Source organism: Natator depressus, chromosome 3 (assembly GCF_965152275.1).
Source record: "Natator depressus isolate rNatDep1 chromosome 3, rNatDep2.hap1, whole genome shotgun sequence".
NCBI lineage: Eukaryota > Metazoa > Chordata > Testudines > Cheloniidae > Natator > Natator depressus.
The window spans coordinates 21,023,622-21,042,279 of NC_134236.1; the positions used below are offsets into that span (position 1 = coordinate 21,023,622).

Here is an 18,658-nt window from a genome sequence, read left to right on the forward strand (position 1 = left end):
ACAGTTTACCCTTGTGACCGACCATGCACCCCTCCAGTGGATGCAGCAAAATAAAGAGAAGAACGCAAGGGTGACCAGATGGTTCCTGTCCCTACAACCTTTCCAATTCACCATACAACACCGGGCTGGAAGCCACCATGGCAATGCAGATGTCTTGTCACAAGTACACTGCCTGACATCCCAAGTTGCCCAACCCCGTAGTGTTGAGCAGAGGGTGGGGGGGGATATGTGAAAGGGTCGGGCCAGATGGCTACAGGAGAGTAACAGAAGGCAGATATATTAGCCCCACGCTAAGTAGGTCCCTTTTCCCTGGGTAAGATAACAGGAAAGTTTCCAGAACAATCAGGAACCTTCTGGAGACAATTAAAACAGGCTGATTAGAACACCTGCAGCCAATCAAGAAGCTGCTAGAATCAATTAAGGCAGGCTAATCAGGGCACCTGGGTTTTAAAAAGGAGCTCACTTCAGTTTGTGGTGTGCGTGTGAGGAGGTGGGAGCAAGAGGCACTAGGAGCTGAGAGTGAGAACGCGGACTGTTGGAGGACTGAGGTGTATAAGCGTTATCAGACACCAGGAGGAAGGTCCTATGGTGAGGATAAAGAAGGTGTTGGGAGGAGGCCATGGGGAAGTAGCCCAGGGAGTTGTAGCTGTCGCACAGCTGTTCCAGGAGGCACTCTAGACAGCTGCATTCCACAGGGCCCTGGGCTGGAACCCGGAGTAGAGGGCAGGCCTGGGTTCCCCCCAAATCCTCCCAACTCCTGGTCAGACACAGGAGAAGTCGACCTGGACTGTGAATTCAGAAAAACGGCCAAACTGAGGGCTGCCGTGAAGCTCCAAGGCGAGCAAATCCGCCAATAAGCGCAAGACCCACCAAGGTAGAGCAGGAACTTTGTCACACCCATTATATAATATTGATCTGGACAAAAACATTTTTAAAAAGCCCCAAACCAATGCTTTAAGTGACTTGCTTTATCCCATCTATCAGGAGATCAGCAAATATACCCAGTCTTTAACAAATCTTTCTCGCTATCTCTTGCCTCCAGCAAAGAGGATGGAATTTAGTTAAATAGTTGTACAAGCTTCAGGAGGATTCACTTTTGCGCCTGACGATACAAGGAGGTTTGCTCTTTGTGATTCAAGTGTATCATGCGATACCAAACATGCATTAAAGCATGTTAACTCCATGGTCATCAGGCTTGCCCAGGTGCAAGTTAGCTCAGAATTTGGCCCTCCATTCAGTTGCATGTCTACAAATTCACAAAACGAAATAAACCGAGGAGCGTCCAGAAGCTTCAGCTAGAGCCAAATTCTACTTGGTATACAGTTTTTCCAGCTCTCTCAATATTTGATGTTTTCCCTTGAAGCCAGAGCTCTCAGAAACATGAGATTACAAGAGACACATCTTACTTTTAAGAAGTGAGTTTGTAGCCCTCATGGCTGTAGAAAATACAGCTGGAAAAAAGTGAACCTAAAGACTCAAAAAAAAAAAAAAAAACTAAAAATAATCCCAAAATGTATTATATTGAAGAATCTCATGATTTTTTTAAACACTTGGGGTTAACAATTCTGGGTATATATATATATATAGAGAGAGAAAAATCTAGATTGACATTAGTGTCCATGAAACCAGAATTTGATTACAAGGGACAAATTCTACTCTTTTACATCCTTACACCCATTCATTGATTTGTGAGGAATTGCATGAATAACTAAGAGCAGCATTTGACCCCTAATCTAATTCTATAATGCCTAAATATTAAAAACAGAAACAAAGTACATATTAATATTACTGACCTACCATCCCTACCTACAAGCAGGCTATTGCAAAATATTGTACAAGCAACATATATCGATAGAAAGAATTAAGATAGACAGTGGCCGCTAATAGAAGATCAATTGGCATGCCTGGCTAAATTGTTTTTAAAACAGAGGATACAGAAAAAAGAAGCAATACCACATGTGAATACATACAAGTTTCTGCCAAATTAATTCACTTCTAATGGAATTGATCAGCACGCCTGATGTTTGAAAATCTGAAATAATCTTTAAAGAAAAAAACAATTTTAAAAAAAAAGGAGAGCAAGAGAGAGACTAACTTAGCAGTGGATTTTCCATACACTTTTCTTCTATTAATAGCTAAAAATAGGGTCTGAAAAAAAGAATGAGGGCAGTGCAGTATGGTTAACACTGTGCCTTTCATTGTGTTAGCAAGTCTGTCAGAGTGCACTGGAAACACTAACCACACACTCTCTACTCCCGTCTCCTCAAGAGGCAAGTACAGTGTTTCTCATAATCCCTCAACACACAATATGCTGACTATGTCTGGTACTCCTCTGCTCCCAGGAGGACAGAGTACAGAATGCCTGTGTTAGTATTTGAGCTTTTCAGATGCAAGAGGTCAAGTTGTGTGTGAAACGGGGTGCGCGGGCAGGGGGGTGAGGGGAGAGGGAACAGACAGGGGGAAGGTTCTTTAAATGTCAAAATAACCACAGTTAGAGAGAGTTAAAAAGGGAAAATATGCTAAACCTAGTCTAGTACGGTACTTGGTGAGTAAGACATCACTCAGCAAGAGCCTTGGAGGGGTTTGTGCCGGCCTACTCCAATGAGAGTCTCTAAGACTAAAAGCAACACACCACCTTTGTCTAAGCCTACCTGCAATAGGCAGAGTTCAATAGGCCTCAAACTCCTTTCCTGGGACGGGAGTCAACCTCATGAGCACTTGCACAATGCTCCCTGCTAGCAGGGGTCAGCATGGGGAAAAAATGAGGGGAGGAATGAATCAGCAATGGACACAGGGCACTACATAGGCATCATTATGGCTGCCGCCTTCCTTCCCTCTTTATCTGTCCCCATCAGCAGCTTTGATGGCAAAGAGAGGAGAGAAATGGCTTACTACAGATGTGACTGTCATTTATAGGACCCTCAGGTCCCGCTGAGATCACCTTTAAGCATTACAGCTAGTATTATAGCATTAAAAAGGAAACTTTTACTCTAGAGTTTGACTTTCTTACACTAGTCACACCCACCTACCTTTACCTTTTGGCAACTCTCTGACATACCACAGGACTATCTAGTACCTTATTTTTAAAGGAAGTAAATTTGTTCAATCCCACCACTTCAACATTTACAACATCCCTCCACATGAGGCCCTTACTGCTTTCACTTTTATCTTCTTAAACAAAAACCGGACACACCCAGGAGAGATAATGGGGGGCAGGGCAAAACAAACCAAGTCACTACACACACAAAGCCACAAAAATAAATAAAAATCCCTCCTTTGTTGTCACTTTTCCCAGCCCCAGTACTTTAGCCACTGAGCAGGCACTACCCAGGATAGTCCTGTTTATCTATACTGAGTGTGTCAGAGGGGGTGCTTTCGTTCTGGTTGCAGGGCCTCCTAACTCTCCAGAGAGGGGAAAAGATAAAGTTACTTTTTTGAGGTGACATTTTCTGTACTGCTTTTCAACCCATAGAAGGGGAGCAAGAAGTTTGACAGAATCCTGTTTAGCTTGCAAGTTATTTTTGATGCATTTTCTGAAGTGTCACAAGTAGTTTTTTTGTACTAAACAAAACCAAAAAAACCCAACAAAACAAGAACTGTTTTAATCTGAAACCTTCCAACTTAGCATTTCTCATTACTTGACGTGTAGGAATATACTAGCTGAGAAATACGGTTAAGAGATGTGTGTGGTACACAGCATTTTCTTTAAAAAAAACTTTATGTTCCAATTGTCATATCATATATTTTCACCTATATTTCAATGAGCACAGTTGTGTTTGTTTCAACGTGTGAACATTTCATCGGGTTACCTGACCATTTTGTGGGTTCAATGAACCTTTCCCCATCATTCCCCTGTTCGTTTTTTATTTGTAGTTTATCCGACTGGTGTTCAAAATGGAAAACAAAGGTATTTGAGTTCTATGTATTCTTCTTCATTACAGAAGCTAGTGTGTTTGAATATCATACTGAAAGGAAACTCTTCTTTGAGCAGTTCAGCACACTGTGATCTGCATATCCACTAGTAGTGTTCACAGACCAAAAACAAAATCAGAGTCTTATAACAAGGTCTGACAAAGCATCTCTCAGAACAGTATTATTTGATTTAAATATTAATTACTCATCAACACAGATCTTAAGAAGTGTCTGAAGCAAAAGCTTTTAAAGTACACTTTAAGTCCTGGGTTTTTACTGTCTGCATTGTGATGCAAATCATGCTTTTTAGAGATGAACACAGATAATGAGTCTCTCTCAATGTTCAAAAATATCAATAGATGTATGATTAAAGTCCAGCTCGACATATTAGGCAGATATTGAATCTATGAGACCTACTGTATAAGAACAGTATAATCTGAATTATTTGTGTGTGAATTTGAGGGAATCTTTACAGAGTTTCCACACTATATATGCACTTTACAATGCAGATTCCTGCAACATGCACACATTTGACAGTTTTCAGTTGATTGATAAGATTCATTTGTTACAATACAGTGGAAGATTTCCTTGCATTTGACTACATTGTCTCAGTTTCGAAACAATACCCTTAGAGTAACATTCTTGGACCCAAAGGTGCACTTTTCACCCACATTTATGCAAACTCTTCTGGTCTAGTTTTTCAGGGAAAAGAATCATGATCTATACAAATAAACACAAAAATGCACACGAATATCCCTAATGAAAAGGCACTGGTAATAGCTCTTTCATTTTATAATCACCTGTTATAAAAATGTTTTACTGCAGACTGAGTCAGCATTCATTTTTAACATATGGCATTACTGCAAAAAGGAATGATGCATTTACCATAGAGGACCCAAGCTTTAAGGGATTAGTCTTCTCTATAGCCCCTATAGATTACAGATGAAACTGTTGTGCAAGTCAGTCAGTGCACGTAAAGGTTGCAGGTTGCCTCAAATTTGTAATGGTGTCAGGAAGAGGTCTGACATTTCAAAGTTAAAGCCAGTTACGGTAACTAGCCAAATTTATCACTTTAAAATCTAGACCTAGTGTCCCAACAAAAAGAAAACAGAACATAGTGATTAGGAAAAATGTTCTAAGAAAGCTGTTATTCCAGCTATTCTAAATATCAAATTCCAAGCTAAAAAAGCTTCAAAAATATTTATGGAAAAGTGTGACTTGAAACTAAATTATGATCAAGACCACGCACAAATGACAGTGCAAAGAGAACTTTCTTCATACAGATTAATATGAACAGTTTTCAAACTTCTGATGAAACTGTAGTTAAAAACAACAAACCATAACCTACAATTAAACAACAGCATGTACCCAAGATTTGTGAAGCATGCTGTTTTTTATTAATCCAATGACACAGTGCTCCCATATTAGATTTTTAATAGCTCAGAAAGAAGCCTTTATACCACTGGAAACAGAAGAAATGTAAAGATGATAGAGGCATATCAAAGCCATTTACGTTTCATATATTCCTGCAATTAAAGATGCTGTTGGTAAGATATTTCTAGGAGGATATTTGCAATACCATCCCTTACTTCAGTAATTAATGGCTCTAAATGCATGCTACTTCTAACACAATTAGCTAACTGAGCTAGTGAAGCTGGTCCTTTGTCTTTTAAGAAGGTTTCATGAAAAAAGCCAAGAGAGTTGCACAAGGATAATATGACCATTTGAACTAGCCATACGTTTATTTAAAGCAGGGGTAGCCAATAGGCAGACAAAATCCAAACTGCCAGGCGCATTTGAATGGAACCCAAAATTTTGACTACCCTTTATTTAAAGAATAACGTGTAATATCAATCCACTCATTTGTTTATGGGGGTTTAGGATATATATGAATGTGGAATTCATTGCTGCAGGGTATTATTTGGGCAGAGAGTTTCACTCCATGCATCTGAAGAAGTGTTTTTTTTTACCCACGAAAGCTTATGCCCAAATAAATTTGTTAGTCTTTAAGGTGCCACCAGACTCCTTGTTGTTTTTGTGGATACAGACTAACACGGCTACCCCCGATACATAAAAATATCAGACACATGAATAATCATAGAATCTATTGTTACAGTACCACAGCTAATGGTTATCAAATTCTCATGCTTCTCGGCAAAAACTCATCATCAGCAAAAAGAATTTGCTCCTCTATATTGGAGAAATTATACTAAACTAGACAGATTATTAGTCTTTGCACTATGGGAAAGAGGTCATTTTGCGTGTAGCCCCACTGACATGATTGGACTACACACCAGAGTAACTGCAAGATTAGCTCTTTACCGGGTGTACAGAGTTTATGGATGATAGGGTTCTGAAGACTCCAAAGGCATCATTTTGCAATAAATCCAAGTGGAACAGTGTGTTGTCACCAGACAAGTCAGTCATAGAATTTTTAGAATAGCATGCTTATTTTTCTTAATCCATGACCTACATTACTCAGCTAGTCTGTATTACATTGTACATCCAACAACGTCTTTTTACTGGTCACATTGTTAACAATTCAGTTTCTTTAATAAAATTAGTAAAGGAAAAAGAAGCACTAATAGTACAATGCAGTCATACCTTGCCGGGGGAGAAGCAAGGAAGAAATGGGACTAATCTGTTTACACATCCAAGGATATCCTTTCCTAACATATAATGTGTAACTTCTATTAGAGTCAGATAGGAGGGAGAAAGGGAGCTCTTCATTTCTGGTATGCTTGATGAAACATCAGGTACACCAGTTTTAGGAACTAAATTAAAAGGTCAGGAAAAACAAGTAGTAATGGACAAAAATTTAATTTCAGATGAGCAAACAATAGATGAGAGAAGCAGCACTGGGACTGATGCCAACAGTTAGGTGCCAAAATATCAAGAGCCTGATTCTGTTCTCAAACAGTATACAGGTGGAATTACTCTAGCAAAGTCAATGGATTAATACCTGCATAAGAGAGGAGAATTGAGCCCAGTACAAGTGAGCAAAAAAAAAAAAAAAAAAAATTGTCAGGATTAGCAAAGAAGTCATGGATGAATAAAAGACTCCAGCGGACAATGAGTTCTTCACGGTAAGTGGACATTAAAGTGCTGGTAGTGGTGATGCCAGATCATAAATACACAAATCTAAATTCTAGAACTGTGTATTACTGGAGCGTGTGCTGCATTCCTTTAATCATTAGAAGTTCCAGTCACTCTATATGCAATATACTTTTTAATGTTGTTTGGAAAGTAAGAGCAGCAATTTTACTGAATACTACTCTGCAGGTAGAAATAGGGATAGAATTGAGTCTAGTGATAGAAAAAGAAAAGGTTTTCTCCTACATTCTACCACTTTTTGGTCCAGCAAGTCTTTTACAAAAGCAGAACAGTGAATTAGGTTCTCTCACATATTGGGTACTTGAAGTATGACCAACTATCATGAGGAATGTAAATTTCTACCCCCACCCCACTGCATGCAGATGAAAACTAGTAACCCTTACTCTGTTTGTAACCACGACAACCATAGATTATTTTATTTAAGCAGTATAATTCATGCTGAACATTTATTCATGGGTTTTGTTGTCAAGGGAAAGTACTCACATTTCATAAGCTACAAAGGATGGCAGATATGCACTGAAAACTTGGGAGTTTTTGAATTTTCAGATACACAGTAGTTCTTCCAAGCCCACTTGAATCCAATGCAACTTTTATATCATGAAATTTTTAACTATTTTATTTAGAGTTCTGTAGAGCATGAACTACAACAGGTCAAAATGAAACTTTAATGATCATTACCTGTAAAATGACCACTGGACATAACTGGCTTTAAAATAAATTATAATATTTACACATTCTCAAAATAGCAAATATCTTGAATAATACAGGCAACCTACAAATTTAGGGTATGAGTTCTTGTTAAAATGTCAGAACTGGTCTTCTGAGACATAACTACATAGGAAGAAGTAATGAAAATTGTAATTTACATATACTTGCTAAGTGTTGATCTAGATAGGTCAGTATGCCAAATTACTTTCATGTCTGCCTTGTTTGATCATACATTGGAAAAGACTTCCATAAATAGCTACCGCGAGGACATGTTATAAGAACAGAAAACATACATTAGTTATTCAGGTAAGAGTAAGACTTCTACTGAGCATAACTAAAGTTTGAAGGAGTTGAACGTCAGTATAAAATATGGCTGTAGTTTACTTTTCTAAAGAAAAGTGTCATAGTCAATTTAATCTAGAATACAATAAAGAGACACACTGTTGCTTTATTTAAGGGGGGGAAAGAAAACTGGCTGCAAAACTGCTGCTTCTCTCACACTGATCATAACATCTATCAAGGGGGATTTAAAGTTTCAGCAGATTGCTAATTATAAGAGACAGTAATACTGTTCTCTGCAGTCACCTTAAAGCTACAGTAGCTGGGTTTTTAAGTAGCTGAAAACTGACCTCAAAAGATAGCCTGCTAAGCATGTTTAAACCATTTTTAAACACACACACACACACACTTTAAAAAGATATACCCAACAAAGAAAGACAGTTTCTCAGTTTAGCAGTTTCATATACATGAACCATAGAAACATAAATAAAATGCCTACAGCAAGCATTTACACATCTTAGTTTTCCTTCCCTGATGAAAAATTTGGATTGTTCCTCCCTTAATCTAGTTGCCAGAATACTATTTTTCTAAACAGTTTTCAGTTTCAAAAAAAAAAAAATCAAATTTTACATAAGCAAGGCTTCAGCATTTTTTGGTAAAAGAATGATGATACCATGTCTCAAAAAATCTAGGAACTCACTATTTAATAAACAAGATTACATGAAAAAAAAAAAAGACAGATCATAAGCATGCAGAATTTATGGAGAGTATTAATAACTCCTCTGCAAAGCCCCAGAGAAGGTTTTTTTCCCTCTTTATCTGGGGACCTGAACTAAAAATCATGATGTCCACAGACCTGCATTATAGTATGACAAAGACAGTCACATCCACTCAATGTCGTCAACAACAAAAAAAGTAGTCCTACTCCATTCTCAACCTTAACAAGACCACAGATAAAAAAAAAAGGTACCCAAGGGATGATGCATAGAACACTTACAAAAAACAGCACAAGGATAAATAAAAAACAAGTAATAAATTTCATCTGGGACTACACAATGAGTGGGGAGCAGATTTAGAAGTGATTTATTGATTTCACTTTTTTTAAAAAAAACCAATGTTTTGTCTCGAAGTTACTCAGATATCAACATATTCATATCATGCTTTTAAAAAAATACCCTCAAGGCAACATACACAAATAGGGGCAAACAGACCTGGCAGCTCTCATTTGGGGCAGAGAGACTCCCCCGTTTTTTGTATTAATTCTCAGGCAGTTTTAAAGCTAGCCTCTGCCTCTGGGGTCGATGGTTTTGCTGTGGGTGTGCGTTTCAAGGAGGCAGTTACAACAGATGCCTCTTAAAAAATAACCACCACCCTCGTTCAAAATATTGTCAGCAGCAGCCCCTCGCCTGGATGTGTCAGGTGCCCACGGCCACACCAAGTGCGGGAAGTTGTGGGTTGGGCTGTGTGTGTGTGGGGAGGGGGGGCTCACTTTGTTGTGTGGCTATAGTGGAGTTGGTATAGGTATGGGCGGGGGGAAGGGGAATACACACACCCCTCCCCAAAGCTCGGCTACCCCATGGCACCCGCCTCTCTTCGCTGCCACACAAACACACAGGCAGGAAGTTTTTAATGCAGAGAGCAAGCGCAGGCGCAGGGGATTCATTAGCCAGGCGTTCAATACACGGGAGGCTGATGCTGCGGGCAAACCCCAAGCTTTACAACAACAACAACAACACTATTAAGGGGCACACAACACCGAGGCGCGCACACGCACATACACACAAGGACTGTCACCTGGGCGCCAAGCCCCTCCATCCTCCCGGGCAGGGCTGCACAGCCCCCGCTAGCCATCCCCGCTTTGCCCTGGAATCTGCCCGGCTCCTACCTCTCCCCGCTGGGCGGTGCGCACCGGGGGGGCAAACGCGGGCTCGTGTCCTTGGCAGGCGAAGCGGCTGCACGGTGGCTTCTTCAGGCTGGGGGAGGATGCACACAGACAGCGGCGGCGGCAGGAGGAAGAGGAGGCGGCGGCTTATGCATTGCAGCCTCTCCCCCACTAATGCGAAGCCCCGCACCTCTGGGGCTGCCTCTCAGCTGCTGCCCAGAGGCTCAGATGGCTCCGGAGCCTGGGCGACGAGGAGGCGGCGGCGGCGGCGGCGCAGGCAGCAGGGGGCTCGGCGGGGCGGTGTGCGCAGAGCGGAGGAGGAGGCTGGTGCGGAGTCGGTACCATGCTCCCTTCTGGCTCCCTCCTGTTCACAGACTGTCCGCTTTAGATGGGGAGGGAGGCGGCCTCCGAGCCCAGGCAAGGGGCGGGCGAAACCAATCACAGCAGCAGGAGGGAGGGCCAAGGGGGGGAGGCGGGGACTCCTCGGAGCCGAGCTCCCCACCGGTGTGTCAGCCGCCCCCCGCAGGAGGGGTTTGCAGCGGGCACTCGGCACTGGAGAGCCGCCGGGCTGCAGCGTGCGCGGCTCTGCCTGGGGCCCCGGGTGCCGGCTGGGCTGCGGCCCCAGGGAACGCGGGGATGGGCCGGCGGCCGCGGAGCCGCGAGGCGGGGAGCAGCATTCACTCCCGGGGGTGCGAGGGAGAGCCCGAGCCGAGCGATCCGTGGCAGCACTCGCCGGGGAAGTTAGACACGCACATGTGGGACCACCGGGCGGCTGGTAAAGGAACAGCGAGATAGAGGAGGTCTGTCTGCCCGCGGCGCCGGGGCTCCTGCATGTTTCCCACGGCCATCCATTGCGCCTGTGCCCATGCACACACACAGCACATGGTTGTTGGCTGCCACTCTAAATCACCTGTCCATGAGTATCCCTGAGAATAAACCCAGACTCTCCCTCCTTAGACCGTACACAAATAACCACGTGCAGGCGTTTAGCGTTCCCTGTTATGTTACTTAGAAATCCACTTAAACAAAGCGTGTTTTTAAGGCCAGGTAAAAGCACGCAAAGTATAGCTGCATGTTTCCCATAATTTAAGAGTAGCAGGTTTATGCCACTTTAAGAAACATATATGTGATGCATATGTGTATACACGTGTGTATGCATATATAGTGTATGCCTATGTGAGTGCACACATAGACACACACACACACACACACATATATATATAGCACACATAGACACATATATAATGTGAAATATATAATATTTCTGCAAATGTCATGAACCTCCCAGTCATCTTCAAAAGTAATATGTGTACTATAGTTTATGAGAAATACATGGGCATTGGTCTATGGGCCTGATCCAAAGCCCAGTGAAGTCAGTTGCTGTTTTTGGATAAGTCCTTATGCACCTTTCATTCCAGATTTTTTTTAAAAATATGTACACTTGTCCAGTATAACATATATGTACATATGGCAGATTATATATATTGTGAGATATGCTGTATCATAGTGATTTTCTGATCTGTGCATGTACTGTAAATGCAATAGTTTAAAAACATACAGAACACTATCATAGTTCATACAGATGTAGAATAAGTGTAATCAAATCAGGTTTTAAAAATTATAGCATGTGTAGGAAGGACATATATATGCTCTAACACATGGACCATCAGAGAGACATGCCAAAAAACAGCTAAAGTATCATCCAGAACAATGAAGAGCAGGGAAGCAATCCAGTGTACACAAATGGGCAATGAAAAAATGTTTGAAGAAAGGGCATATCCTTTTTACTGCCTAGGAGGCAACAGGGAGGTAGGTTAAAAGAACTATTTAATTTTCCTCCCTCTTCCCATCCACACACACAAAAATGAAAATATCTTATTGCAATAGAGTAAGAGATTTCTAAAAATAACGATGATGATTATTACTATTAGAATGCTTTTAGCAGAACATGGCCTTACTCTGAAATAGGAAAGAACTATGTTAATACACCATAAATTCTTGCTGATGATATATGGTGTATGAACACTGAAATCTTCAGTCTTTTACACTGCTATGCAATGTGAGGGTCAGAAGTTCAGAACAGTTTGAATTATTTAGCAAACACAAGCGACACACTCTTTTGATTTTCATGCATTTTTTTTCCATTTTCTAAAATACAAGAGCCCCGTTTAATGTTATTTGCCCTGGTGCTGTGTTATTTGCCCAGAGTATGTAGTTGACCCAGAATCTAATGAGAAGAAATCTCTATGGGACTGTTGACCTAACAAGTAGCATGTCAGTCTCCCTGTGGCATTTGAATGTTCTCAGAGTGAATGTGTGAAGACAGAAGAGAGCATGATGCAGAGGTTCTTCAGAATCCTTAATTATACACAGTGATTTTGAAGTACTGGTTTGTCTTGCTCTCCCTTAATGCTTAGTACTTTGCTTTGTGACCTTGACCAATCACCTCTGTTTATTATTTACAAAATATTGCAGTTACGTGGAATTATGTGGAACAGTCCTCGTTTTTTTTGTTATTGTTGGTGTTTTTTTAGCATAAGTGCTTCCATTTCACTCCCTCACTGGTCTCTTGTGATAAGTAACTAGTTAACACTCGTACAACACTTTTCAAGTGTTCTCACCACTTTCCAATGCTTTTATTTTAGAAAGTATTTCATACTCTTTCACCTCACAGTATTTTACAAGGCAGAGGAAGTTTAAATCTTGCTCTGGATTTTTTCCTCCTCAAAATATTAATATTACCAGTTTGCTCTATTCAGGGGAAATGGGCCAGATTCTGATCTAATTCAAAGTAACTCCATTGACTTCAAGGGAGTTATTCTAGTTTTAAACCAGAGTAACTCAGAATATGGCCCTTAGTTTTCCCCACTGATCAATCTAACAGTGAATATACCTTTCACAGTAAATACTGTATTGTCAGTTAATTTAAGCATTTGCATTTTCTTGTCATATAAATGTGATCATTTCAGGAGAAGGGAGTTCATTTTAACTCTGGTCAGATGCACTCATTTTCTTTCTTCCTGTTTTGTCCATTTCCGGAAGAAAAACCTGCTCTCCTAATTTCCCATTGAACCATTTGCATCCTGGCTTTGTGAGGGGGCAGGTGGATAGAAAAATGATTCTGGGTATCTTGTTCATAGATCAGTGGAGTCAATGTGTGCACGGTGGCATATATTGCTTTAAAACCAAGATCAGTGCCTGATCTTTCAGGACATTTCTCTGAGCCTAGGACACTGTTCCTGATAGCGGGAATGACCCAGTGCTATCTACAACATGTGATTGCTAACTTGCAGTATGCAAAAAGGGTTGGCAGCTTGCCAAGCATTTCTTTTAGGGATTAATAATATGGGTTATGTTGGTAATATTGATAAAACAAGATTCCCACATTTAATTTCCTAAAAAGTTTGGATGCTGATGAAATAGAGGGTCAGTCTACAGAGAACCAGAAGCTGTGTTTTGTTTTTTTGTTTTTTTTAAATGATTTGTGGAGCTGTGACTGGAGGAGCAGATAGAAGGTTGTTTATGAAAATCCTGAGATACAAGGGCAGCACCTTGAGATGAGACAGTCAGCTGGTAGCATGCAAGTGGATCCTCTTACTCTCCAGAAAGGAGAGATTTTTGCCTGCTACTGTACAGTACTATATTAAAACCCTATATTAGCATGGGAGTACTGCTATTTGCCCTTATCTGTACTGATTGTATTGAAACCAAGGGTGTCTTACATTATCACAGCATCAGGCCCATATTTTGGTACAATGTCAGAGGACATACAGAACTACTTACTTTACTGTACATTTTGTTCCATTCTTCATAATAGCTGATGACACTGCAGTCAGATCAGCTGTTGGCAGCACCAGGCAGGTACCAGGATAGTGCCAGTATTTTATCAAGGGGCTTCCACAAACATTACCCAGTTATCCTGTGATAAACCCTAGGTCTCAGGACTGAGCGTGCTGCAGAAAGGAGAGAGGAGGGACATTTTTATTTATTTTAGGGGTAGTGAGACGCTATTAAAAATTCTTGCCTTTTTGCACAATCGAGTCCAATTCCAAGGCAAAAAGATTTAATTTCCAAAGAACATTTATTAGACACCAGAGATAGTTTAAGGATTAGCCGGAGAGATGTGTCTGCCACCAGAGGCAAGGAAACTTGGCTATGCATCCCAACTTTGTGTCTTAAGTGCCAGTTCCATTTTGAACCGGTGGACATCTTCTTTATCACGTACACAGGTATTTTACTACGCCGCAAGGGTGAGTGTCCATGACTTTGAGAAGAACTGCATTACACAGCTGGAAGTGCAGTTCCACGCATGGAATCAAGGCACAGCTCAATTAACAGAACCAAGCCAATGGCTCTGTGATCAGTAGGGTAAATGTTCTTTCCAAACTGGTCTATGGAGCTATGTGAAGACCAGTTAGAACAAACTATGATTGTCAATGTCATCCTCAAAAATGGGGAGACTAGTATTACATATTTGAAACACTGTAATTTTTCTGCTGCTGGGAATACTAGTAACAGAGTTTTGGAATGACCACAAGACTTTTTTTGGAAGTTCACATGTAGGATGCTGTCAGAACACACCTCTTCTAGTGAAGTATGCCAGAGCAGTGTAACGGAGTATTGAGACATTTGATATATGAACTTCCAAATAAGTCTTTTACTCATTCCAGCAGTTTGTTACAAGGTTTTCAGAACAGTGTGATGGGGCCTTAATGTCAGTAAAAAATCAGACCCAATTTATTACATTTTTATAATAATATAATTTCATTTGTTTTTAATAGTGAGAGTTTTAGTTGGTACTTGTAATTTTAAGTTTTGTCTGCATATGTGTTTTAATTATCCTTAATTTTCAATTTTTTAAAAAATGAGAGGAATAGAAATTTACATTTAAAAATCTTCTTGTAGAAGGTTTGTAGCTTGAATGAGCTGTCTAAAATAAATTTACATTTTATATTGCTATTATGTCTAGGGCGAAATCCTGGCCCGGTGGAAATCAATGGCAAACTCACATTGACTTTAGTGGAGCAAGGATTTAACCCCAACTGTATAGCCGTACATACCAGTCTGCAAGTGTTTGGTGAAACACCTCACCCTTTTAACCTTTTACAGCAGAATCAACACATGGTAACTGGGTTCTGCTGGCTCACTGGAGCAGGTGGTTGGATAAGGGACGTGGGAGTGGCTTTTGGGAGACAAAGGTTCTAGAGTGGGAATACAGCAGTCCTATGGTCTGGGCCCTAGGAACAGCCAAGCTGGAGGGAGGTTTGAGCTGATCTTTATGTCACGTGCTAATAAAAACAAGCCCCAAGAAGCCGGTGACTTTGGACTCTAAATAGTATGTGTGCAGTATTTGAGAGCAAGATGGGAACCTCACCAGCTCACACTACATAACAATACTTTTGCACTTCCACAGTGCCTTCCCTTCATGGTCCCCTTTAAGTCCATTATAAACACTAATGAAAAGTATTGTCTTTATTTTACACACTGAACCACAGAGAGGTTACCACTCACATTTTCAAAAGCAGCCTCTAATTTTCAATGGCCAACTTGAGACTCTTTAGGCCTGATGCTCGGAAGTGCCAAGCACCTACTTTCACTAAATCGAAGCTAAGGTAGTCAGCACATCTGAAAATCAGGCCTCAGTGACTAGACCAAAACTCCTGCTTTGAGCACAAGACTATCAGGTTTACTTGGCATTTTTCCTCTCATGTTTAGCTGCTTATCTTGTTACATATTTTTACATTTTAAAGCATCTGAAAGTAAATCATAATATGAACTTGCTATGTAGGATTATTGTTCAGCTACCCATCTAAATGTAAGATTGTGCAATCCTCCTGGGTTTTTATTGCTGACATTAACAGAAACAATAACCTTTAGTTATTATCTGGTTATAGAGGAATTTTTGTCAATTTATTTTTTCTATGGTCTATAAAATATCCAGCCCTGCAGCCATTACTCAGGAAGTACTACCATTGAAATTCCATCTGAGTTGTACCTGAGACATTAGGAATGGGCCCAAGATGACCTCTTTTTGACTGTTAAATATTGAACGTTATAAGCCCTGGGACCTGGGGCCAGATTTTTGAAGGTATTTAGGTGTCTAATGGTATTTTCAAAAGAATCTAGGTGCATAATATCCATTGAAATCAATGAGTTAAGGTGCTTTTGAAAATCTCATGAAGTCACTGTCGGGACGGGGGGAGGGACAGTGTTGCCCCATGGCAAGAGCCTGCAGCAGTACAGGGCGAGTCTGTGGGGTCAGCTGTAGCACAACCTGGACCCTCCCTGCTCCGCCAGGCCCAAGGCCTTGTCACTGGCAGGTCAGATATGTGGCCTGGGGGCAGAGAGCACCAAGCCTACTCCATGGGTCCCTTCCGACCTCAGCCTCTTCTCCTCCAAAGTCACCACAGGGTCAGCTTATGGACTCACAGGGCACAGGGATGGTTCTCCTTCGCAGTGACCCGGAGGCTCTTGTCCTACAATCCACCATTCCTGGTCTCCATGGGAGGTCTGCAGTGGCTCGGCAACAGAGTTTGGTCCAAGTGCTGTGGCATTCCTGCAGCCTCTCAGCAGAAGCAAACAGCATATGAATGTTCCCTTATTTTATCCACCTTGACTGATCTGGCGGCCCACTTTTGGCTGGGTCTCCATTGCCCCAGCAGGTGTGGCTGGGTGGGGCCTTCTGGGCACAGAGCTGCTTGTTAACCCTTGGTTCCCCAGTGTGGGGCTTATACCCCCATCACAATTCCCAAATACCTTTAAAATCTGGCCCTGAGGACTTTAAAGATCACAACAGGGTAAACAGAATAGAAATTAGAGTTGAAAAAGACCAGTTAAGGCTTTTAGTCCATGATCTTGCCAATGCAGGATTGTTCCCCACATTATGTTGTCAAATTTTGTCTCCAGACTAGCTTTAAATGTATTACATAATGGAGGAGTTCTCACAGGATGAACTATATACAGAAACTCTGTGTTCACTGTACCTATATTACAGCATCCTGGTCTCCCGCCCTGAAAACCTACATGTAAGATACAGACTTCCCAGAGAAAATTTATTCCTGCTTGGCCTTGGCAGCACTAGAAGGACAGAGCATGAGGCAATTTTAGGTCCCCATTTCTGTGTCCCAGTTGCCATGGCCATTTGTGGACCTTGTTTAGTCCCACACCTCCTCCTACCTGTGATCTATCCCTGTAATGCCCCCCTTACCCAAGGGTTATACTGGGCTTCGATATTGATAGCAGATTTGTAGCAAACATACTTCTTTTCAGTTACCCTATATGAGCAAGGAGATTTTCTAATGTTGATATTTGCTATTACACATGCACATTGAACAATGTCTTTTTATATGGTAGTTTTCAGGGAGCCTAGTGGTGACAACTAGGCAAACAATTCCTAGGAAACAACTTATTCCTCAGATGTAGCCCGTTCCTTCTCTTTGTAAATTGTCCATGGCACGGATGTGTTTTATATGTGGTTGTCAATTAATGTGATTCAACAAATGTGAGTGAACATGTTCCTGTGTATGCATTGTTCATGAACTGTTCACTTCAAGTGTTCTGTGCTCACAATCTTTCGCTCAAGTTGTGATTGGTTACCTAAGTCACATAGTAGTGTTTCTGTTCTTTGTTTGGATGACTTTTATAAAGAAGAGGAGCACATCTGATTAAGTCATTGTGAGTTTGATGCTCTCATGGAGTGGGACAGAGCATGAAGCACTTTAGGAGGATATCAGCAGTGAGTTTTAGTGAATTTTAAACTATTTCCTCTGCCTTTTTCCACAAGAGTATTAGTTCTGGTATTACATACTGTAGATTTCAGACTTAAAAAAATACCTGATTTTCTGTAGATATTCAAGTTTTACCTGCCACATTCTCACATATTGCTTGTGTGTACATGCACAGTTCTGTTTGCAAAGGTGCAGGGTTATTTGCTTGAAACTGGTGAAATAAGGGTTAATCAATGTGATTTTGGTTGTGTAAGCTGAAATGGCTTTGTCTTTGGAGTGGGTGGGGGAGTGAAGGGAACCTATTCCTAGAAGAACAAGCAATATATATACTGAGTTGAATTCTCTTACATATGACAAAGTCACTTGCTAAAACTTCCCCAGAAGACAGCTGGAGTCATTTTGATTTATGATGGACAGTAATAAAAGTAAAATCACTTTACTGTATGGGTGGTGTCCAGCATCTTGAATTATTATGTGGCAGTGCCTATTAGTTTGGGCTTTATTGTAGAAAAGTCAGCACTTCTGATAAAATTTTTCAAAACTTATTAAGACTTTGTTTAACTTCGTTTTCAAGTACCCTCTGATCCTATCCTTTTTCACTGTCATTGAATTAATTGTATTAATGCCAGAGTTCTGACTTGGTGTTTGGAGAAATAGTGTCCATGGTGCTGTTTTTAAGCAGTAGCATTATGTCCCCTCCTACCATAAACTGGTATATTCCATATATTTCATCACCTACAGTAGCACTAGAGCTGGAAGACAGGACAAAAAAAGTGTCCAGGACTATTCAGTCAAATTTACTTTAACAGAGACATCATTTACCAGAGTCTTGTCAAACAGTTAATTTCAGCTCTGAGAGAAATAGCCCTGTGACAACCTGTATATGTGTGAAAGCTACTACTGCTGCTTCTGCTACTTCCTGAGTTCTTTAATTTAATATATAGGCCTAAACTTATGCAATAAGGTGTTTGTTCAGCAACTGCACATTATCTTTGTGTGTATTGGCCTCCATTACTGTGGTATATCTGAGCAGTTC

The 18,658-nt window shown here is 40.9% G+C and overlaps 1 protein-coding gene across 4 annotated transcripts in view; it reads right to left on the reverse strand.

The window, feature by feature from the left end:
- The window catches only part of KLHL29 (kelch like family member 29), a 571,650-nt gene extending 561,348 nt beyond the window's left edge, over window positions 1–10,302 (reverse strand). For 3 of the 4 annotated variants that reach the window (XM_074947522.1, XM_074947521.1, XM_074947520.1), the window contains exon 1: window positions 9,899–10,302. The gene's annotated coding sequence lies outside the window, so the exon portion shown is untranslated. Of the gene's footprint in view, window positions 1–9,807; window positions 9,827–9,898 lie in introns of those variants that run through there. The other variant, XM_074947523.1, reaches the window with a different exon arrangement.
- Between the last annotated feature and the right edge of the window lie 8,356 nt (window positions 10,303–18,658).